Consider the following 25,003-nt stretch of genomic DNA (forward strand, 5'->3'; position numbering starts at 1 on the left):
GGGAGTGCAGAGAAGGTTCACCAGGTTGATACCGGAGATGAGGGGTGTAGATTATGAGGAGAGATTGAGCAGATTAGGTTTGTACTCGTTGGAGTTTAGAAGGCTGAGGGGTGATCCTATAGAGGCATATAAGATAATGAAGGGGCTGGATAGGATAGAAGTGGAGAGATTCTTTCCACTTAGAAAGGAAACCAGAACTAGAGGGCACAGCCTCAAAATAAAGGGGGATCAGTTTAGGACAGAGTTGAGGAGGAACTTCTTCTCTCAGAGGGTGGTGAATCTCTGGAATTGTCTGCCCACTGAAGTGGTGGAGGCTACCTCGTTGAATATGTTTAAGTCACAGATAGATGGATTTCTGATCGGTAGGGGAATTAAGGGTTATAGGGATCAGGTGGGTAAGTGGAACTGATTCACTTCAGATCAGCCGTGATCTTATTGAATGGCGGAGCAGGCTCGAGGGGCTAGATGGCCTACTCCTGCTCCTATTTCTTATGTTTCTCATGTTCTTATGCCCTTATGTCCTGCTGAGCCGAGGCGATGCAATGGTTTACGAACTACTTCAACTCCCACAGTCTCAATTCCCCCGGGGCTCTCGACATTTAAAAAAGTGCAGAGTTACATGTTCAGATTTATAAACTGAAGGCTGGGATAGTGATGGTTAGATGCATACCTACTTTTTTGCGAAGGAAAAGAATGTATGATAAAGGCCAAGTCAATCCCAAGCCTCTCCATCGTAAATTCTGCATACTTAAAACTCCAACAGTGCCGTCCTCCCATCTGAGTCCATCTACAGCCTGAACCAACAAACCTCTTTCACACCCAGGCTCAAATTACTTGAAAGCTTTCTTGGTTTGCCGTCCAACTTTTACTCATTATCCATGTCAGCTCATCCAAAATGTTGCTCACTCACTCTTCTGTCACACCAAATCCTACTCACCTGAAATCCCTCAGTGAGCTAAATTGACTTGGAATTCCCTGGAACCTCATATTTACAATATTTATTCAAGTGCTGGAATTCTTTTATAGCCTACTGTTGCAGCCATCTCCAGGCCAACAAATCCTCAACTCTCTACCTTCTGGCTCTGCCCTCTTGTATAGCATTGTCACTTTGTGGCAAAATTGGTATTATGCCTTTTGTCATCTCAGGTTCACTCTCTTGAATTTCCTTCTCAAATCTGTCTACGTTTTCATCTGCCTCTCCTTCTTTAAGATTCTCCTGAAGACCCATTTCTTTTGATTAAATTGTTGGCTGCCCATCTGAATTGTCACATATTGCTTGGGTGTATTTTTTTCTCATATCTGTGTGACACTTGAGACATTTCCACATGAAATGTGTTCTCTGAATGCCAATAGTTGCAGTGTTATGTTGAAATAGCAGAAGATCAGAATATGAAGATCCACAACTGGAAAGCATGCACTAATGGAGGAAGCAAATAGTCCAGTACTTTCTTTGTGAGTTGACTGAAGTTTAGCAATAATGCATTTGTCATTTCCTCCATGTGCTGGTCTTGCCACCCATATGTACCCTGAACAGTCTTGTCCGAGAGGAGCTGTTCAATGGCGTCAGTAACCGATGAATAGTTCCGTGTGCCAGACTTTGTCATAAGCTGCAGAGGTTAAAGAAAATTGCCCCTGTTTTGAGATTCCTTTGAAAGTCATTTTTAACGAAAGTGGACCTGATCACATGTGTTTCCTCCTTGTCGAAAGCCAGCTTGGTCTGCACACCACACGCCATCAATGTGACCTGCATTTAAGAAACATGCAACAAAGTGGCAGATAGAGTATAATGTGGGGAAGTGTGAGGTTATTCAATCTGGTCGTAAGAATAGAAAAGTGGAATATTTTTTAAAAGGTGTGAAACTTGGAACTGTTAATGTTAAGAGATACTTGGGTGTATTCATGCAAGGAAAATAAAGTTAGCATGCAGATGCGAAAGTCAGATCGCGCATTTGTGCATCTTCATGAGTGCTGTACTGTTTCTTTCCCCATTCCTCCCTGGGTCTGCTATCACTGTGCTGGCAATTCTTGAGTATCTGAAAACAGGAATTCAAAAGAGGAATTTTGAGGTGAGATGGGAAATAGAGTGATTGTAGACTTTCTATCAGCAGCTTACTCCTCATGCCAAATAGTAGGATGAGCGTGAGCTAAGAGTTGAGAAAGCAGCAATATATCAACATCCTCAATATTTTCAGTGAGATCAGCTGCCACAGACTCCATCGCAGCAAGTGTCTTGATACTGAGAGCTACCTTCTCTTTAGGACTTAGGAGATGCAGACATTCTTGTCCCCTTCCAATTCTGTTCTTCTCCCTCCAATGTGTGTTGCCTTGTTCTGAAAGAAAGAGGGGCGAATGTCAGTGATTGTGTAACTCTGTTTGAAGGATATGCCAAACTCTGTTTGAGGAATAGTTGGAGGTTTGTGGAGGTAGTGTGAGCTGGATGTAAGGCTGGCAGCACTGGTATATGTGTGAGGGTGAGATGGAGTGTTTGGGTGAATCCTGAGGGCCAGGTACTGGTGCTGGGTGAGTGGCGAGGATGTGTTGCACAGAGCAGCATGAGAGGCTGGTAGTGTGGTGTGTTGGAAATATCATGTGAAGATGCACTCACTGACCTTGAGCACTCTGGATTCATTAGACTTCTTGTGGCACCACCTTGCCAGTAAACTTCCTAGCATTCTGCTCCCACTGCCGTCTGAGGGTAGTCTTTGAGGATGTCATGACCTCTGTGGCAATATTACATCTTTCCTCCTGCCCAACGACACCACTAATGTCTCTAGCACCATGTCTGTTCCTGTGAATTGCTCTGTTTGCCTTAGTGTTCAGTTTGCAGAAATTTCCATGGCAGCAATCTTTTTATGCAGCATCCATTAAAGAGTCACCTTCTTGCTAGCAATGCTCAGGAGCAGAGAGCAATGCTAGAGGTGCAACATCCAGCAGCATAATCATTCAGATGAGGTAGGTACTCAAATTTTGTGTGTTGCCCAGCTTAACATGAACAGACATGTGGACATCTCACATTACGACCCCCTGAAAGTCACGGTATGCCAATTTCTAACCAATAATTTATTTTACCACCAAAATTACCACCAGAGTGAGAAATTGAACACTTTATATAAAAACAATAGAGTCAGCCTGGGAATATTAATAAATAAAACTTGTAAATGAATGAGTAGAATGGAATGACTCTTGGATCAAAAATAATTTTCTGTCACTTAAGCGCTTAGTTCTCATTGAAAAGTGAATGGATTGGAAATATTTGGCATTGAAAATGCTTTGATTTGTAAAGGCTTCTTTCTCAGGAATACATGGACAGATTTCTGTTCCTTGTTAAAAAATCTTTACAAATACCGTCATTTGATGCAGATTTGAAATTAATCAAAAAGTAATTTCCCCCATGGCATGAAGATAGTCAGTCTCTCTCTCTCAGTAAGTCGAGCAGTTTGGGCCCATGATGATGAGAGTCTTATCGCACTGAACTGCAATAAACAATACATTGAGTATCCACCCTGTTTCTTTCTTTGGTGGTTTACGGACAAAAATGAGATGCAAAACAACTTTGGTGCCGTTTATTAGAGAAGGAGAAACACCCTTGAATGATTTTTAAATTCTATTTGTACAGCTATGACCAGAGCTCAGCAGTGTCTGCTTGGGTTGTACTCCTGCTCTATATGAGAAGACTGGGATCCTCAGGATTGGAGCACAGAGATCCTCTGAAGGATAAAGTTAACTTCCACCCTTCTTGAAGCTCAGGTCCAATGACACCAGTCAAAGAAAAGAGATTTGACAAAATTGGCCAATGTGCTGAGCAAAGTTTTAACCTCCACCCATGTTTGTGGCCATTGTTTCTCGGAGCTTGCTGTTCACAAAAATGGCGACTCTATTTGTCTGCAGAATGAGTCATTGTGCTGAAAATTAATTCACCGTCTGTGAATTACTTTGGAATATTTCCAGGATAAATGACGAGGGATTTTCTAAGCACAAGTCTATCTTTTAATTATGTTTTGCATGACTGCAAGCATTAATAGGAAACAATTGTCTTACTGAAGCACCATAAATCTAAAGCATAGGTGGGATTGAGTATTCGAAACAATCCATGCAGATTACACATTGTCCATTTTCACTAACTAAGAGGGCAGCTTTACTAGTCTTGGCTCAGGAGAAGACCCATGTAGATGAGGCATGTGACAGGGACCACCTTGAGTTGAGCAACAGCAAATGTCCTCCCCTGGTGCTGGAAATTGAATCCATGCATTAAAATTGTCAGAGTTGACGGCAAAGCTGGTTTGACCCAGGGCCCTTCATCCCTGAGATTTGGGCCCATTGCCCTTGCGTAAGTTTATGCTGAAGACTGCAGCAATTTAAGACTCTTCAGTCCACTGGTTGTAAGCAATAAAAGTGAAACTAAATTTGGACAGTCTCAACCCTGCCTGGGATGGGCATATATGTATTTAGTATAAACTGTCTTGAATTGGGCACCAATTGGCAAGCTCATTCAGAAAGACTGCAGGATGTCTGGTGGGAGATGAACAAGATGCAAAAGCAGGCATTCTCCAGAGAGTGCAGGCAGTTTGCGAGTGGGGGAGCGGTGTTGCAGAATAAAGGAAACTTTGCTCAGCATGCAACCTGACCTGGGATTGTTTTGCAAAGATGCTGGGCACCTACAGAGGTTGCCTTCTCCAGCATAAAGATCACCAAAAGCAAAATTGGAAGCAGCTGGAGCTTGAGTGAATATAATTTACAGCTGGATGAAGACAGGCTCGCTGCATGCTTCAGCTGAGTGGGTTTTTCGATATGGCAAGTTTCCAGCTGACTGCTTTTTCATTTTGAAAATGGACAATTTCTGCTCTTGGGTTGGAAAGATTGATTTTCACAGTGTTTAAGGTGGGCTTGGAGAGGCAGGTATTTTGGATCGCAAGTGCTTCCTTTTGAGTTTGACCCTTTTTTTGAAGATTATGATTTAAATCCAAGTTATGATCGGCTGATACTAAAGTCAAGGTGCAAATGGGGGTTAATCTCCTTTGCTTGGTGTCTGGGTCAAGATTTATTCCTCAACTGTTATCACTCAGACTGGGTTGGAATTTCGGGATCAGCCACAGCAGCTGAATGGTGAGACATGTGATGCATCTTGTTACTGAGCTTTGAAGCAGCAAAGAACGATGGAAGATCAGACTATTACTGGATTGCTGCAACCCTCTGCAAAGTAAGGGGGGGCACGCATTAGGTTGAAGAGATAGCAGGCTCGAAGCAACACTGAGGGTCGGTTAAAGTGGTGCCAATCTAAGGGGATTGGAATCAATGTCCACCATCAGTCTGTGCTTTTTGAATGTGGGGTTGGTGTCCTTCACTAGCACAGGCAAGCATATTTTAAAAACTTGTTGCTTGTAGCCTGCAGGCGTCTATTGAAAGTGACGCATTAGGCCACATATTGGCTTGGTTTACTTGAGTGTACTTTTGTTGACTGCCTAGGAGAAAACCCAGCATGCGCTGGATGTCTGAAACAGGCATTCGGTCCCTTATTTGTACAAGCAAAGGGACAACATCTGTTCTTGGCGTGGGCACACCAGTTGTTTGGTCTTTACCAATACAATGGATGGCACGCTCCCAGGTCATAATGAATGTACCCTTCCTGCCTTCCATATTGGAAGATAGGAAGGCTGTTAAATGTCTGATAAACCAGTGCTCCTCTGCCGAAATTCTCGGCCATTGTGTGGTTATTTATTTTGTCGCTTTTTGTGAGACCAGGCTGTGTAAAATTAGCAGCTGTATTTGCCACAGTAACTAACCTTCAAAAGTACTTCATTGTCTGTGAAGCACTTAAGACCATCTGTGTTACATTCTTTTTCTCTTCAATTTAAATATATGAATCATACACAGGCATTGGTGAAACAGTAATGTTGGTTCTTTATTTTAAGATAAGACCATTAACGCAATGTTCACTGGGAAGCAAGTATTCTACATCTAATTGCTATCTTGTTGCTTTCCTATTGCCTACAATAGAACTACTACATCCTATACTGTCCAGGTAGTAATGATTGACAGCAGTTTAAGATACACTACCTTAAAGGTTCATGGCATCATGGGCTGAATATTACAGTATGTTCTTCTCTTGAGACTGCCCGCCACGCTGATTGGCCAAAAGCTCTAACGGTCCGGTAGCACCAGGGCTCAGCAGTGAGCTCTCCTGGGACCGCAAGGAGCAGCAGGCATAAGAGCAATGGCAGACAGATTCAATGGGTAGAATACTCCCACCCGCCTGTGGTGGGTTTGGGTGGTGGGCAGGAGCAGAGAATCTAGTGGGAGTCAAAAGATCAGATACCTACTGGTGTAAAATCACCTTGCAATTCTCTGATTGGCAGGTTGGGCTGCTGCGTGAATGCCATTCGCATTCATTTGCACCTCATGAATGCTCATTAAAACAGCAGCCCAGTGGCATCCCATGAGGCCTTCCAATCATTTGTCATGCCAGCGTGAAATTACTTCAGTCTAAAACCCAACTGATGAAGAGTGGTGTGCACAAGGCAGTTCTTAGTTCACAAGAGACATCAAGGTAGTGCAACAAACTCTTTCTGCCATAGTGCTGCACTGTACACCACTCAGCTGGGGCAGACTGGTTCCTGCTCTCTATCTCCATGCTGAGCTGATCTTAATGGATAATACTGTTGGACCCATGGATCCTTATGTTTCACCATCTCAGATCAGTACTGCGCCTGGGGTTGTGAGTGCAGGGGCCTCTTTGCCCCTGGTACTACGAACCAGTGTCTATCTAGACAGCACTGTGCTGTGTGACTCGTGAAGCCACCACAACAAAGGCCTGAACTTGACAGGAGCTGGAGTGCGAGGTAAGGCCAGAAGGGAGGTAGCCTGACAAAGATAAGGGTGAACACAGTCAGAAGTCTCACAACACCAGGTTAAAGACCAACAGGTCTATTTGGTAGCAAAAGCCACTAGCTTTCGGAGAGCTTGCTGCCCCTTCTGGACCTGACGAAGGGGCAGCAAGCGCTCCGAAAGCTAGTGGCTTTTGCTACCAAATAAATTTGTTGGACTTCAACCTGGTGTTGTGAGACTTCTTACTGTGTTTACCTCAGTCCAACGCCGGCATCTCCACATAAAGATATGGGTGGGCAATGTCGGAAGAGGGATGTGCAAGGTGGGTGAAAGGCAAGAGCTCTCGATGGCAGGCAGAGGGGCAAGGATGTGGATGAAGAAGACGAAAAATGAAGGGAAGACCAAGGGGAGGGGAGCTGGACCCTGACAAGGCTGCAACAAGTGGGTCGGATGGATGCCACATCGTTTATTGTATGGGGATGTACGAAGACTCCAGATGTGATGAGTAATGGTACACAGGTGTCTTGTAGGTGATGGGTTTGTGGGAGAATGGGTGGGTGAATCAAGGAACAGACTCCTCCTTGAGGCTGCCAGCCTTTTTCCTGATGGCTTGCTGACATCCTGCATGGTTTGCTGAAGGCAGGTGGGCCTGCCAACTGTGGGTGGGCTGACGAATCAGTTGCCGGCCTGTCCGGTGATTTGGAGCAGAACTGACCTGTGTATAATTAATGAGATTCCAAGCATAGATTTTGAATGTGGGATTCCGCTATTCTAGTCAATGGGAAAGGTACCAACAAAACTGCCCATCACACAGTCTCAAAATGGGTCAACGTTGCCCGAAGTCCCAGGTTTTTAGGACAGATGGAGATCCAAAAAGTTTAGAGAGGGAGCAGAGGGAGTGTGTGGGGCCAGGTATTGAGACAGTGAGGAATAAAAATGAGTGGTGAAATCTTGGGGGTGGGGGGACTCGAAGGGCACTGTCCAAACCTGTGACCTTTACCATCAGGAAGGAGAAGGGCAACAGATGCATGGGAACACCATGAGCTACAAGTTCCCCTCCAAGTCACTCACCATCCTGACTTTGAGATATATCGTTGTCCCTTCACTGTCACTGGATCTCCCTCCCGAACAGCTCTGTGGATGAGACTACACTGCAGTGGTTCAAGAAGGCAGCTCACCACCACCTTCTCAAGGGCACTTTGGGATGGGTATTAAATGCTAAACGAGCCAGTGACATCCACATCCCATGAATGAACAAATTAAAAATCCCCCAAATGTTGTGCCCCCTCTTCCTTCTGGCCGCCTTTCAGATTGGCCTCAAAAAATGGCCTGCCTGCCAATGCCAAATGTATTGATAGCTTGGGCAATGTAATATCCTGGTCAATTGGCTTGGTGACACACTCAATTTTTGTACCCACCCATCGAACAAATTGTGGGAGACAGCACAGGAGTGGGCAGGGTGGTAGGTTGGGCACCCCTCGTTATATACCCCACCCCCACGAAGAACATAGTGTCCATAATATTCAGCCCCATATCAAATCCTCAGGATATGACAGATGCTATGTCACTATCATCATCAGGTATTCAGCCACTATCGTACTCAATAGATTGTGCTGAAAATTTAGGATTTCATTATTCCAGCTTATGATTCACAACTGATTGAACCGATCTCCAGCTCTGAGCTGCTGGTGCACTAATGACGCCTGTTTGGTCTCCTTATTTGCCATAATACTGAGCCTTTCCATAAGTCTGGAGCCAAAACACTTGATCACTAACAGGCCCAGTTAAAACTAAACCTGTTGAAACATGCTTTGAATCTCTCTGAGTAAACATTTGTTCAAATAATTGGATATTTGGTCCTATAATTCCAGCAGGTTATTGTTGCAGATGCAGTGAAAGATCACTTGTAATTATTGTCTAACTAAACAGATAACTTTGAGGTTCTGACACCCAGAACTTTGCCATCATGCTTTCCATTTTCAGATTAGTGCTTAAAGACGCACCGGTGCATTTTTGAGCACACACCCTAATTTTGTTGCACTTTAAATTAATTACTTGAGGGTTTCCGACAGCCTGCAAAACTGCCAGAGTTAAATTATCAACAGTGCTATCAAGCAGCACCTGCTCAGTGATGCCCAGTTTGGGTTTCGCCAGGGTCACTTAACTCCTGACCTCACTCCAACCTACGTTCAAACATGGACAAAAGAGCTGAATTCCAGAGATGAGGTGTGAGTGACAGCCCTTGACATCAAGGCCGCATTCGACCGAGTGTGGCATCAAGGGGCCCTAGCAAAACTGGAATCAATGAGTATCAGGGGGCAAACTCTCCACTGGTTGGAGTCATACCTGATACAAAGCAAAGTGGTTGTGGTTGTGCAGGGTCAGTCATCTCAGCTCCAGGACATCTCTGCAGGAGCCCCTCGGGAGTGTCCTAGGCCCAACAATCTTCAGCTGCTTCATCAATGACCTTCCCTCCATTATAAGGTCAGAAGTGGGGATGTTCGCCGATGATTGCACAATTTTGAGCACCATTCTATCCACCGCCTACAAGGCACAAGTCAGGAGTGTAATGGAATACTCCCCACTTGCCTGGATGGGTGCAGCTCCAACAGCACTCAAGAAGCTTGACACCATCCAGGACAAAGCAGCCTGCTTGATTGGCACCACATCTACAAACATTCAAACCCTCGACCACCAATGCTCAGGAGCAGCAGTGTGTGTTATCTACAAGATGCTCTGCAGCAATTCACCAAAGATCCTTAGACAGCACCTTCCAAACCCACGACCACTCCCATCTCGAAGGACAAGGGCAGCAGATAAATGAGAACACCACCACCTGCAAGTTCCCCTCCAAGCCACTCACCATCCTGACTTGGAAATATATCGCCATTCCTTCGCAGTTGCTGGGTCAAAATCCTGGAATTCCCTCCCTAACAGCATTGTGGGTCAACCCACAGAACATGGACTGCAGTGATTCAAGAAGGCAGCTCACCTCCACCTTCTCAAGGGCAATTAGGGATGGGCAATAAATGCTGGCCAGCCGGTGATGCCTATGTCCCACGAATGAATAGAAAAAATGGCAAAGCGGGTTAGACCTGAGGTTCTCAGCCACATTATAATATTTACATTGTTAATCCCACTCTTGGGAACAACCCTCCCCCGTCCCATGTATTAGAGCTAGAAGTGCACTGTTTGGTGGGTGAATTGAAATTTTACCCTGACACATGATCACAACCCAAGCATTGATGGGGGTTAATTTTCACCCTTTTGTTAGATCTGCACTGTCACACAGCCATGGTTATTAATGCTCGCTACCAACACTGGTGTCCATTTAGTCCACTTGAACAATACATTAGCAAATCGCATAGACTGAAATGAGAACAAAATGGTACCTGTTAGCTGAACTATGCAACAAGTGATGGTAAGAAATTAATTATTGGCAAGTGCACTTCACCTCATTGAAATGAGTTGTGTGATATCTTTATAAACTAATTGTTAACTTTATTTTAACTCAATTCTGGATAATATTGTCAAAATTCAGATGCCAAACTGAATGTCCAATGCAAAGTCACTATGTTATTGATACTGACCTAACATTCCAATCCAGCGTTATTCGAATGTCAGGGTTGACTGTTTCCACCTTTGCACATTTGCCGGATCTTTAGTCATTTTAAATGAAATTAGCTCAGTGGAGGGGAGCATTTAAAATCCATCAATCTTCCTATTTGTCTGCTCCTTTCTTGTATATTGTCCAGTGGAAAATAGATTTTTATTATGTTTGAGCAGTGCACTCTCACAACAGTCCATTCTGTGTGGTCCCTGGGTCAAGTACAATGACCGATGCAATATTATATCTATCATACTTCTACTGAACGGTTGCCTGGGAAACATTGCCAGACTGCAGATCTTTGGGAACACATACCAATAGCTTCCTTCACCAGCTAACACAGCAAGTGGAAACACTGGCAAAATAGAAGGGGTATGCTTCAATTTCAAGGAAAGCAGTATAGAGGAACACCACTTGGGAAGGGGAAGATGCAAATTAGTAAATTTCTGCAGTGACGTGGCCTCTGACATGCCCAATATATATCTGTTGGCACAAGAGCAAAGTATTATAGATGCTAGAAATGAGAAATACAAACAGAACATTCTGGAAATTCCCAGCAGGTCTGAAAGCGACTGACAATGGGTCATTGAACTGAAACTTTGGGCAGAATTTTGCCAAAATTTGTCAGTGAATCTGGTTCAGACAGAAAACCAACGTGTATCTCTCCAGCAACACAACCGAGTTTTCACTCCAGATTCCCAGGCCCTCAGTGCACAGAGAATCTGGGGACATGGATTACACCATCACTCTGGCAGGGCAGTGCCTGATGGAGCTGGCAAGGCCGGTTCCATGGAAATCGGGGTGCCATATTTCAAGGGAACACTGCTCGGACATATTGCAATGTTGTGTTGTTGTGAGAGGCAAGCACATGTTTTACCTTTCCTGAGGGGTTTGGGTGGAAGTAATAGTGTTACTGATGAGAGAAAAGAGCAAAGGTTAGTGGAAATAAAACAAAACCTGAATTCAAGATCATTAAGAGCCTGTTGCCTGTATATCAGTATGCAGAGTTTCAATAGCAAAATGGCAGAATTGGAAATAATATTCAGGTGCAGAAACAGATGCAATAGGGATAATGGAAATGTGGCTGCAGACATAGAACATAGAACAGTACAGCATAGCACAGGCCCTCCGGCCCTCGATGTTGTGCTGAGCTGAGTCCGAAACCAAGATCAAGCTATCCCACTCCCTATCATTCTGGTGTGCTCCATGTGCCTATCCAATAACCGCTTGAAAGTTCCTAAAGTATCCGACTCCAATATCACAGCAGGCAGTCCATTCCAGACCCCAACCACTCTCCGAGTAAAGAACCTACCTCAGACATCCCTCCTATATTTCCCACCATGAACCTTATAGTTATGCCCCCGAGTAACAGCTACATCCACCCGAGGAAATAGTCTCTGAACGTCCACTCTATCTATCCCCCTCATCATCTTATAAACCTCTATTAAGTCGCCTCTCATCCTCCTCCGCTCCAGAGAGAACAGCCCTAGCTCCCTCAACCTTTCCTCATAAGACCTACCCTCCAACCAGGCAGCATCCTGGTAAATCTCCTCTGCACTCTCTCCAATGCTTCCACATCCTTCTTATAGTGAGGTGACCAGAACTGCACACAATATTCCAAATGTGATCTCACCAAGGTCCTGTACAGTTGTAGCATAACCCCACTGCTCTTAAACTCAAACCCTCTGTTAATAAACGCTAACACACTATAGGCCTTCTTCACGGCTCTATCCACTTGAGTGGCAACCTTCAGAGATCTGTGGATATGAACCCCAAGATCTCTCTGTTTCTCCACATTCCTCAGAACCCTGCCATTGACCCTGTAATCCACATTCAAATTTGTCCTACCAAAAAGAATCACCTCGCACTTATCAGGGTTAAACTTCATCTGCCATTTTTCGGCCCAGCTCTGCATCCTACCAAATGATCATCTCTTTGCAGCCTACAACAGCCCTCCGCCTCATCCACTACTCCACCAATCTTGGTGTCATCAGCAAATTTACTGACCCACCCTTCAGCCCCCTCCTCCAAGTCATTGATAAAAATCCACAAATAGCAGAGGACCCAGCACTGATCCCTGTGGTACACCGCTGGTAACTGGTCTCCAGTCTGAAAATTTTCCATCCATCACCACCCTCTGTCTTCTATGACATAGCCAGTTACTTATCCAATCAGCCAAATTTCCCTCTATCCCACACCTCCTTACTTTCTTCATGAGCCGACCATGGGGAACCTTATCAAATGCCTTACTAAAATCCATGTGTACGACATCAACTGCTCTACCTTCATCTACACACTTAGTTACCTCCTCAAAGAATTCAATCAAATTTGTGAGGCAAGACTTACCCTTCACGAATCCGTGTTGACTATCCAGGATTAAACTGCATCTTTCCAAATGGTCATAAATCCTATCCCTCAGGACCTTTTCCATTAACTTACCGACCACCGAAGTAAGACTAACCGGCCTATAATTACCAGGGTCATTCCTATTTCCTTTCTTGAACAGAGGAACAACATTCGCCACTCTCCAGTCCTCTGGCACTATCCCCATGGACAGTGAGGACTCAAAGCCAAAGACTCTGCAATATCATCCCTTGCCTCCCATAGAATCCTAGGATATATCCCATCTGGCCCAGGGGACTTATCGACCCTCAGGTTTTTCAAAATTGCTAATGCATCTTCCCTCAGAACATCTACCTCCTCCAGCCTATCAGCCTGTATCACGCTCTCATCCTCAAAAACATGGCCCTTCTCCTTGGTGAACACTGTGAAGAAAAGTATTCATTCATCTCCTCTCTTATCTCTTCTGACTCCATGCACAAGTTCCCACTACTATCCTTGGCCAGCCCTAACCTCACCCTGGTCGTTCTTTTATTTCTCACAAGAGTAAAAAGCCTTGGGGTTTTCCTTGATCCGACCCGCCAAGGACTTCTCATGCCCCCTCCTAGCTCTCCAAAGCCCTTTTCTTTTTTAGCTCATTCCTTGCTAACTTGTAACCCTCAAGCGACCCAACTGAACCTTGTTTTTTCATCCTTACATACGCGACACAGGACAGTATTAGCAGTTAAATCCAACACCACTGAACAAGGTCATTCTCGCTCCCATGCCTGTGTCAGCTCTTTGAATGAGTTCCATCTCCTGCTCAGGCCCTGTAACTGTAATGTATTTAGCAAAGATAGAAGAGGCAGGAGGCCCAGTAGGAGGCTATGTTACTCAAAAATAACCGAATGACAGTTGTAAGAAATTAACATAGGGATAGAAACAGAATCCACATGGGAGTTCAGTTGTACTGTTTGTGGTTTAGGACAATAGTGGATGTAGAATATGTGGGCAAGTCAATAAGTTAAGTAAAAATACAATCAACTTCTCCCAAATAAACTGACAGGGGAAGGGAGTGAAAGGGTTAGGGGAGTGGAGATGTTACAGTTTGGACAAAACTTCATTTTGACCCAATATGTTACAAGACCAACAAGAGAAGGACGGGTTCCACCAACTGGTAAATGAACTGGGGTGGATAAGAGGATTAAACATGGGAACACATCAAGGGAGCAGTCATCACAACATGATAAGGTTTAAGATAATGATTAAGAGACATATAGGTGATAAAAAGGCAAAAGTAATAGACTGGAAAAAAGCTAATGATAAAGGAATGAGAATGGAGTTCACATAAACTGGAGAAAACATTGATAGATAAAGAAGAAGAATGACAGTGCGAATAATTTAAAGTAACGATCATAGTGTGACCATTTCTGTGGAGACCAGTAAACTTTAAAGGAAATTCGAATTCCCACTTATTAATTGAAAGGACCACACTGTAAGATTTGACCTCTTTAAGGGAAAAACTTCTACTGCCAGGAATTAATGACAAGCATGTTTGATGGACGTGCTAGGTCATGTGTCTTCTAAAGAGGGACTGTGGCCTGTCTCAGGTAGTTACTCAAAACTGGTTTATTTACACTTTGTATGATTTATATAAAGTGCGTTACTGAATAGGCACATCTCCTCTGAGTGCTGCCTGACTGCTGTACAGAGTCTCCAACACATGACTGCCAGTATCACAAATAGATCATCATTTACGTTACTCATTAACATATCTATTCTATTCACGCATTATAATACAAAACACTTAACCCTAAATATCATAAGCACTTACACTGTACTTTAACCCAAGGTTCTGAATGGAACACTTCCCATTGGACTTTTAATTTTAATCAATAACTCCTTATTTTACATCACATTTTGTTGAGTGTTCCTTCCCTTCTCTTGGAACCAAACCATTGTGTGTTTCAGTTCCCAGGGAATTACTTCAATTATCCTTAGTTTTCTGGTCTGGCATTTAGACTTCCAGAGCTGCTCTCTGAGGATTTTACTGCCAAGTCCTTACACTGGGCAGATCTGGCAATCTTTAATTTCTTGTAACTTTGTACTTTTCATTCCGAGCATAAGCCCCACTTGCAAAAGTATAATCCCCAAACTAACAACAATCTTATCAATGTGCATTGTTAAAGAGATGGGTAAAAAAACTGGCTCTAAAGAAAAAGCTATGTGCAATACACATAAACAATGACTTTTTTCTTCTTCAGAAGGCATGACCCAACCACAGACCATGTCTCCACCATGGGTAGGGCAAGGAGGGATGTCTCAAATCCACCCCGGCTGGAACAGGGATCAAGCTCCATGCTTTTGGCAGCCATCTGATCCACACTAGCCATCCAGCCAACTGATCCCCCAAGGAGTCCAACTTGCTGTGGCAACATCCATTTCTTGCATTCATTTTGTAGTCTGGAACTATGAATCGTGGCTCCAATTTTCTTTCCGTCATGTGATTGATAGAAAGAGCTCCTGCTCTGACCACCTGTCACTGGCGTGTGTTGTAAGGATTTTGCAGGTTGATACTCAACCTCTTGGCCACATTACCTTCCTTGGCCATCAAGTCTGGGAATGGGACTTCAACCTTCTGATTCAGAGGCAAGGATGCCTTGTACAGCACTACAACATCTTCTAAAATGAATTAGAAAGTTATAAAAGGGAAGAAAATGGATAAGAAGGCAATTAGAATAGAAATAGAATCCATAAAGTGCAGGAGGAGGACATTTGGTCCATTGAATCTGCACTGACTGTCTGAAAGAGCATCTTACCTAAGCTCACTTCCACCTCCCGCAGAAGACAAATGATAAATTTATATCGGAATTTTAACACCTGATTCTGGTGCGGGCAAAGCTCGCAGAACGGCATTCTCCGTTGGCCTCTGGTGGGATCTTACGAGCCTGGGCATACAAGGCGGAAAAGCTCTGGCAATAAAGTGGAATGTGAAAGAAATGGATGGTTTTGCCATTTGATTTGGTACTGTAACATTTTTGTCACCTGTTTTTGTGCCAGCCTTTCCATTAAAAATTATTGATGTTCATATTTCTTAGGCTTTTTGCTCACCTAAAGCCATCACTGCTGTTGTGCAATCTGAACACTGGGTTTGAACAATTCTCTCTAAAGTGCTCTGGATATGTTTTTCATCAGCTTATTTTGAAATTCAATTCAAATGTTTCAAACATCTAAAGATGGAAACAAAATACATTTGGCAGGATGCGTGGACGTTGTTAATTCAGCTGTGTTGATGCAGAATCTTCTTTCTGCTCAATGGATTAATTGAGCTGAAATTTATATTGTTTTTTTTAAAGGACGCTGCATCAATGTCCATGTATACTGAGTGTGGGAAAAATGACTGTACTAATTATGCATCCATTGTAGCTTTTGTGTTCCATGAACTTAAGAAAATTAATTATATGGAGTGGGGAATGAACAAGAGATTGTCTCCATTCATGTTAAAGTTGAATTTTTAAAAAATGGCAGTTGAACTTCAAAACTAACTATCTTCCACTGCTTCTGTTGATATTTGTAAAAGGTCAGTGTTAATGGCTTGCATGTTTGAGATGGAGATTCTAATTTCTAAGACCTGCAGGACAAAGGGGGAGAGAAATAATTAGGAAGAAGGCAGATACGTGGGTCTTTGCTCACACCTGTTCACTCCTTTAAAAAAAGTTATAGTTTGAAGAGATACAAAATACTTCTTGAGGGAAACAGCCAGGAAGGGAGTGAATAGTAGGGTCCCAGGAAAGAGAGATGTAAGAGAGTAGATTTGAGTAAGCCAGTTTTCGAAAGAAGCTTGAGAACAAAATGGAAAAGATTCAGAGAACAACTGAGAGAAAGATAAAGCCAAGTTAAAATAAAGGAAGGGATTTCTGAGGGGTGGATTGGGGGGGACAGTGCTAGACTGATGGAAAAAGCTGCAAGACCCAAATACAGAGACTGCTTAACATGAATCAAACCTTTACAAAAGGTGCCAGGAGTTCATAGTGTCATAGAGTCTCAGAGTCATAGAGGTTTACAACATGGAAACAGGCCCTTTGGCCCAACTTGTCCATGCCGCCCTTTTTTTTTAAAACCCTTAAGCTAATCCCAATTGCCTGCATTTGGCCCATATCCCTCTATACCCATTGTACCCATGTAACTATCTAAATGCTTTTTAAAAGATAAAATTGTACCCGCCTCTACTACTACCTCTGGCAGCTTGTCCCAGACACTCACCATCCTCTGTGTGAAAAAATTGCCCCTCTGGACACTTTTGTATCTCTCCCCTCTCACTTTAAACCTATGCCCTCTAGTTTTAGACTCCGCTACCTTTGGGAAAAGATATTGACTATCTACCTTGTCTATGTCCCTCATTATTTTATAGACTTCTATAAGGTCACCCCTTAGCCTCCTATGCTGCAGAGAAGAAAGTTCCAGTCTATTCAGCCTCTCCTTATAACTGAATCCATCAAGTCCCAGTAGCACCCTTGTAAATCTTTTCTGCACTCTTTCTAGTTTAATAATGTCCTTCCTATAATAGGGTGACCAGAATTGCACATAGTATTCCAAGTGTGGCCTTACCAATGTCTTGTCCAACTTCAACAAGACGTCCCAACTCCTGTATTCAATGTTCTGACCGATGAAACCAAGCATGCCGAATGCCTTCTTCACTACTCTGTCCACCTGTGACTCCACTTTCAAGGAGCTATGAACATGTACCCCAAGATCTCTTTGTTCTGTAATTCTCCCCAACGCCCTACCATTAACTGAGTAAGTCCTGCCCTGGTTCAATCTACCAAAATGAATCACCTCACATTTGTCTAAATTAAACTCCATCTGCCATTCGTCAGCCCACTGGCCCAATTGATCAAGATCCCATTGCAATTGGAGACAACCTCACTGTCCACTATGCCGCCAAACTTGGTGTCATCTGCAAACTTACTAACAATATTCTCATCCAAATCATTAATATAAATGACAAATAACAGTGGGCCCAGCACTGATCCCTGAGGCACACCGCTGGTCACAGGCATCCAGTTTGAAAAACAACTCTCTACAACCACCCTCTGGCTTCTGTCAAGAAGCCAATTTTGTATCCATTTAGATACCTCACCCTGGATCCCATGAGATTTAACTTCATGCAATAACCTACCATGCGGTACCTTGTTAAAGACCATGCTAAAGTCCATGTAGACAACATCAACCGCACTGCCCTCATCTACCTTTTTGGTTACCCCTTCAAAAAACTCAATGAAATTTGTGAGACATGATTTTCCACTCACAAAGCCATGCTGACTGTCCCTAATCAGTATTTGCATCTCTAAATGATTGCAGGTCCTGTCTCTCAAAAGACCTTCCAACAATTTGCCCACCACAGATGTGAGGCTCACTGGCCTGTAGTTCCCAGGCTTTTCCCTGCAGCCCTTTTTAAACAAAGGTACAACATTTGCCCACTCTCCAATCTTCAGGCACCTCATCCGTGACTCTCGATGATTCAAATATCTCGGCTAGGGGACCTGCAATTTCCTCCCTAGCCTCCCACAACGTCCTGGGATATACCTCATCAGGTCCCGCAGATTTATCTACCTTGATGCGCTTTAAGACTTCCAGCATCTCCTTCTCTGTAATATATACACTCCTCAAGACATCACTATTTATTTCCCCAAGTTCCCTAACATCCATGCTTTTCTCAACAGTAAATACTGATGAGAAATATTCATTTAGGATCTCACCCATCTCTTGTGGATCCACACATAGATGACCTTGTTGATCCTTAAGAGGCCCTACTCTCTCCCTTGTTACTCTTTTGCCCTTTATGTATTTGTATAAGCTCTTTGGATTCTCCTTTGCCTCATCTACCAAAACAATTTTGTGTCCCCTTTTTGCCCTCCTGATTTCTCTCTCAACTCTACTCCTACACCCCCTATATTCTTCAAGAGATTCACTTGATCCCAACTGCCTATGCACGTCAAGTGCCTCTTTCTTTTTCTTGACCAGGGCCTCAATATCCCGAGTCATCCAGGATTCCCGACTTCTGCCAGCCTTGTCCTTCACTCTAAGAGGAATGTGTTTACCCTGAACCCTGGTTAACACACTTTTGAAAGCATGCCACTTACCAGATGTCCCTTTGCCTTCCCACAGACTCCCCCAATTAACTTTTGAAAGTTCCTGCCTGATAGCATCAAAATTGGCCTTGCCCCAATTTAGAATTTTAACTTTTGGGACTGACCTATCATTCTCCATAGCTATCTTAAAACTAATAGAATTATGGTTACTGGTCCCAAAGTGGTCCCTCACTAACACTTCTGTCACGTGCCCTTCCTTATTTCCCAACCGGAGGTCAAGTTTTGCCCCGTCTCTCGTTGGGCCATCCACAAACTGAATGAGAAATTCCTCCTGAATACACTCAATAAATTTCTCTCCATCCAACCCTCCAATACTATGGCTTCCCAGTCAATGTTGGGAAAATTAAAATCTCCGACTATTACCACCCTATTTTTCTTGGAGCTATCTGTAATCTCCTTACATATTTGCTCCTCAATTTCCGGCTGACTATTTGGGGGCCCATGGTACAACCCTATCAAAGTGATTTCCCCCTTCTTATTTCTCAGTTCTACCCATATAGACTCAGTGGCCGAACCCTTGGATATATCCCCTCTCAGTGCGGCCGTGATGCTTTCCCTAATCAAAAGTGCAACTCCCCCTCCTCTCTTACCTCCTGTTCTATCTTCCCTATAGCATCTGTATCCTGGAACATTAAGCTGTCAGTCCTGTCCCTCCCTTCGTCATGTTTCAGTAATTGCTATAATATCCCAATCCCACGTACGATCAATGCCCTGAGTTCATCTGCCTTGCCCGTCAGGCCTCTTGCATTGAAATAAATGCAGTTTAATCTGGACTTCCCTTGTTCTCTCTCTTGCTTCTGTCTGATCTGTCTGGTACTAGGATTACTGACACTGCCTTTACTAATTAGTACTCTGAGATCAACTCCATTCAATGTTTTCATTTTGAGCTTATTTAACTTTTGCTAAGATCTCAATGTGATTGATGTTGGACTTATTTGTTTTCCTTATACTTATCAGTGAACTGGTTTAAAATGCTGCTGCAAATTATATAAATGCAAGTTATTCCCATTGTTCCAAGTTGGATTCATATGTAATCAAAGGGAGCATATTAACTTGTGAATAATGACAGATAATAAAAAAACTTTGATATGGTCATGTCAGGCATTTTATTTCCCATAGCATTCTCCACTTTGGCCCGAGCAGCATCCTTTGATTTTTCCAAAGTCTTTTCTCTGCTGATTTCTCATGATAGTGAAAAGAATTCTGACTCATTATATTTGAATAATGTATGGAACAAAATGTTCTTTATCTCTGCACATACTGCAGGATATAACTGCTGCATGAATTCATTTTCAGTGTTTCAGAGTATGGCAACATGGTCACTATTTAAAATTAGTATTAGTTCCAGTCTGCAAGCTGTTCAGGAAGGCATCGCTTGCCATGCAAGCAGAGCCATTTTAAGGGAGCTTTGATCAAATGCAGATAATGTCCATTTCTGTTGTGATGTAGGATTTGAACATGTAATCAAAACATTCAATGTGTTGTGAGGGTTTGAATGCATTCATGATAATTTTTTTGGGTAGAATTTCCTGTTGGATGGTCCAAAGAAATGGCAGCATCAAACCAACCACTTGTTATACATAGATGAATATTACACGGGAAGGCAGGATTAGGTTATTAAGTTGGATGATCAGCCAGGATAATAAATGGCGGAGCAGGTTTGGAAGGCTGAATGGCCCCCTCATGCTCCAATTTTCTATATTTCTATGTTGTATGTTTCCAACATGCAGCTGGCACTGTCCCACCCACATAGCGCTGCCACCGATGTAAATGTCTTCTGTTCTGCTCAAAAATGGACATTTGTCCAGTAAAGCTAAACAAGTGCACACAGATGGGATTCTTGCTTCCCGCGCATCGTAAACAACATATTGTTTGTTCGTTGTTTCATAAATTGCTCTTAGGGCTGCTTTGTTGCAACTACTCTGGCACATGAAGTGAGTGCATCTGTGCACATTTTTCAAGAGTTTTGACCAATGAGAACTCCTCCTCTTGTGACTTCTTAAATGGTGAACCTCATTGTAACACTTGGGAGTCAGCCAAGAATGCATTATTGAGAGGTGAATAGCATAACAATTCCCTGTGCAAGCAATTGTCGAGGCATTCAATGGCAACTCTTTGAATATATTTTCTAATGCCTATATTGTATCAGCCAGTGCAATTCCGGATGTATAATTTGGCCCAATTTATCTCCATCTTCTTTCTCTTCTCTTCCCCATTCACAATGCCACTACTATGAAATTTGAAGACAGCTGCACTTTTACATCTGCAGCTGCGTAAGTGAACCATGAATGTGCACCTTAAAATCCTGCCCCTGTTGCAGGGCAGCAAAAATGGTGATTGTCGTGTTCTGCGGTGGGGTTTCTGGAATTGGGACTGTAGCGCTGTTTTGGCTACACTGGAGACCCCTCTGTCTTTACAAGAAATCAGGCCTAAGTGTATTGTATTGGCCACCAAATAGCAACAAGAAGATAGAAATGCAGAAACTTAAATGACTGAGAGATGCAAGAATTTATAGAGTAGTGACCAAGGGAGATTATAACTGCACCAATATTAAATCTGTGAGGTGGGAATCAGAAGTAGGGAGTTTTCTTAACCTATTGAGCCCACCTTCATTCTGACAGTGTCTGCCACCATTTTTTCATCCTAAGGACATGGGGACAGTCGAGAGATGGGTCCTGCACCTCCTGAAGCAACAACCATTGTGGGTAGATTGGAAGGCCCAGGAACATTGGACAAGTTCTCAACATGCTTATTCTCTGTCCTGGGCCTTGAACACTCACCCATAAGCACACAGAATGCCTTCTCCAAATACCCTTCTAGTAATCACTACATACAGAACCAATGAGTTCATAATATCATCAAAATAATCAAATAAACATTTGAAATCCCCATGTACAAATTGCCTCTCTTGCATGCTCATTAAATTGTCAATCAAGCACAGCTGGCGTTATACCCATTGAAAAATGTTTAATTCTTCTGTACCTCTTAATCTTATCCAAATTTCCAAACAGATGCTGGAACACTGCTGAAAAAAATATAATTATTAAAAGCTCATAAAACTGTCAATAAGACAAAGCTAAAAATCCTCTTCACAGCTGTGTAAACTACCTCAAAGAGCTGCATCCATTCGTGGGATTGATGCTCAGCCAAGCATTCAGAACATGATACCTTTACAGCTTTGTTAATAAAGGCTGGAAAGCCGAATCCATTGAAACCTTTGATGTGGGCTGAATTGTAACCTTTTGGCTCACTAGATGATTGACTTATTTCATTAATAGGTTGGTCAAGTTTTCAACCCACTTCAAATGTTTCAACATATTTTGTTTTAGAACTATTGCTGATAAAGCCATGCAGTGGAATTCTATCATGATTTTTTGCCAGAGGTTCCAACCACTCGTGGATTCGGTGCTCGAAGGGGAATTTTAGCTTTGTTTTGATCAAAGTTGTTTTTATAAGTTTATAATAACTTTATCTTTCTTTGAAGTGGTTTTTCAATGCATGTTTGTTTATTTGGACAAGGTTAAGGGGTGTTGGGAGGATTAAGCATGCTTCATTGGGAGTAGTAATGACTGTTTTATTGACGGTTTTATGAGCTTGTAAGGGGATAATTTTTTTAAAGGATTTTTAATGCTTGTTTGCTTATTTTGATATGTGTGACACATTTCGAAGACAAACTAGTTTTATTACAGGGCTTGAAAGTTCTGTTTATAGTTGATACTGCAAGAGTACTTCAAATCCAGTTACAATTGTTGAAGTGAGAAAGACTTTTTTAAAAACTTAGCTGTTGAAATGCTCCCAACTACACAATACGCTTTCCCTAAGTTTCACAACTTCTCTGTGAGCCACATCTCCTAAGAAAATGGGCCCAATTCTGTGAAAACAGTGGGGCATCTAAAATGACCAATCTTGCCATGGATTTGGGCTCTCTACCTTTTTCTGGGCCCATAAAAATTTTACATGCTGGGAATGAGGGGACAGGAATCCAAGAACTGTCTCCCACCCACCATTTTTGAGTGTGCCCACCTCTGTTCCAATGTGGATGGAGGCATGAAAATGCAGGCCACAGAGTACATGCATCAGGAAACAGTATTAAACTTCTGTCAAATGACTTGCTCACTCAGCCGGAGTGATGTGTCACATTCTTACAGAAGAACGCACTAAGAAGCAGAAAAGATTTGCCGGAATGGTACCAGTTACATGGACAGACTGGAGATGCTGGGATTGTTCCCTTTCGAGCAGAAAAGGATAAGGGAGATTTTATAAAATCGTTTCAATTCCGAATGGCTTTGACAGAGTAAATAACGAGAAACGGTTGAAGTGGCTAAGCAGTCAATGATGAGAGGAAATCGATTTAATGTGATGGGCAAAATAATTGGAGCTGAGATGGGGAAAATAATTCTGCACTGATGGTTAATGTTTTGACTGGTGGATATAGATTCAGTAGGGAACTGAATAACTGCTTGAAGGCAAAAAAAAATGCAATTAAATGAGGAAAGTGTGGTGAAAATTGCACTAACTGGATTGCTCTTCAAAAGAACTTGCACAGTCTCGATGGGCAGAATAGCCTTTTTCGGCGATGCAATTCTATGATTAACAAAGGGTGCATAGCCTCAAGTTTGCACGATATTCTCCTGCTGGGTCTCTGGCTGGTACCTCTTTGTCAGGTGGTTGGCAGGCAGTTAAATGACTAGATGCTCATGAGATCTTAACACTGGCCTGATCTACAACCCAAAGTCCCAAGTAGGAAGATTAGTGGGAGCCCATCTTTCCAACCAGTTGTCAAAATCTTTTCTGGATTCCTGCTCAAGTGAAATTCTCCACTTTGAGATTCCTCTTGCCCTTTCTATTGCAGTTATTTTAACTTGTCTTCCATGTGTCATAAAATGCTCAAAAGTCAGGTCCAACTCCTTGAGATTGTTTTCAGTTATTCTGATAGTGAGGTAAGATTCATGGCAGTCAGGGAAAATCAATAGGTAACCTTTTTTTCAGGTGATGTCCGATTCTGATTAAGGCTGATCTTACTAATGTGACAGGGAAATCCAAGCAGAGATAAACTCGCTTGACATGTTTTGGTCGGTGTGCTGTATTGAGTAGTGTTACAGTTGTCTGCCACACCATTCAGCTTGCAACATTATTGCTAACAGCAGCTCAAGCTTCAGTGATAGCACTGGATCATGAAGGAGGTGACGCTGCTTCTTCTGGAGGTGCCGAGATTCACTTAAAGAAGTGAGGTTGTTACTGCCTCTGAAGCAACATCTCAAACAACAAAAATCAGCATGGGTTTTGTGCCTCAGCCCTGTTATAAAAGCGGTTTTGTGTTGGTGGTCTGCATGCATTTTCTCCAGCTATCTGGTGTGGGGGACAAAGCACTTGCATTTGACGTGCTCAGGATATCCCAACTTGCCTCTCAGTCCTTGAGGACATTTAAAAAAAATATTTAATGGGATGGAGCTGTCGGAAGATTTATTGCCCATCCCTAGTTGCCCTTGAACTAAGTAGCTTGCTAGGCCATTTCAGTTCTCAGTTCAGAAGCAACCACATTGTTGTGGGTCTGGAGTCACATGTAAGCCAGACCAGGTAAGAGCGACAGATTTCCCTCACTAAAGGACATCAGTGAATCAGTTGGGTTCTTACAGTTTAAAAAAAAAAGGTTGTCATTACTGTTGTTATGGAGACAAATATAGCAAACATTTGACCACACCAAGGCTGTGAATAAACAGTGAGATTGAATCATATAAAAATTACATTACAGAAGGAGACCACTCAGTTTGTTATATCTGTGTTGGCTCTTCTAAAGAGCAGTAGTGCTGTGCATCACCCTTGCACTTTTTGTCCATAATTCTTTAACTTCCTCATCTTGAAGTATCTATAAACTCCCTGGTAAAAAACACAGGATGGAATCAGCATCCACCACTTACTCAGTCAGTCCTCCAGACCCCCTCAACTCTGAATAATAAAAAAACCCTTCTCGATCTTTTAGCCATGATTTTAAATTTATGACCTCCAGTTATTGGCCCAATTGATAGACCATTTAATTTGTTTTGCTGGTGTTCTTTTAGGAATGAACTTTAGCCATTTATATTCGAGCTGTGTTAAAAATTCT

General features: G+C 42.8%; 1 protein-coding gene across 1 annotated transcript in view; it reads left to right on the plus strand.

The window, feature by feature from the left end:
• csmd1b (CUB and Sushi multiple domains 1b) overlaps nt 1-25,003 on the plus strand; it is a 2,043,836-nt gene that overhangs the window by 497,287 nt on the left and 1,521,546 nt on the right. The window lies entirely within an intron of this gene.

Source organism: Mustelus asterias, chromosome 5 (genome assembly GCF_964213995.1).
Source record: "Mustelus asterias chromosome 5, sMusAst1.hap1.1, whole genome shotgun sequence".
Classification (NCBI taxonomy): domain Eukaryota; kingdom Metazoa; phylum Chordata; class Chondrichthyes; order Carcharhiniformes; family Triakidae; genus Mustelus; species Mustelus asterias.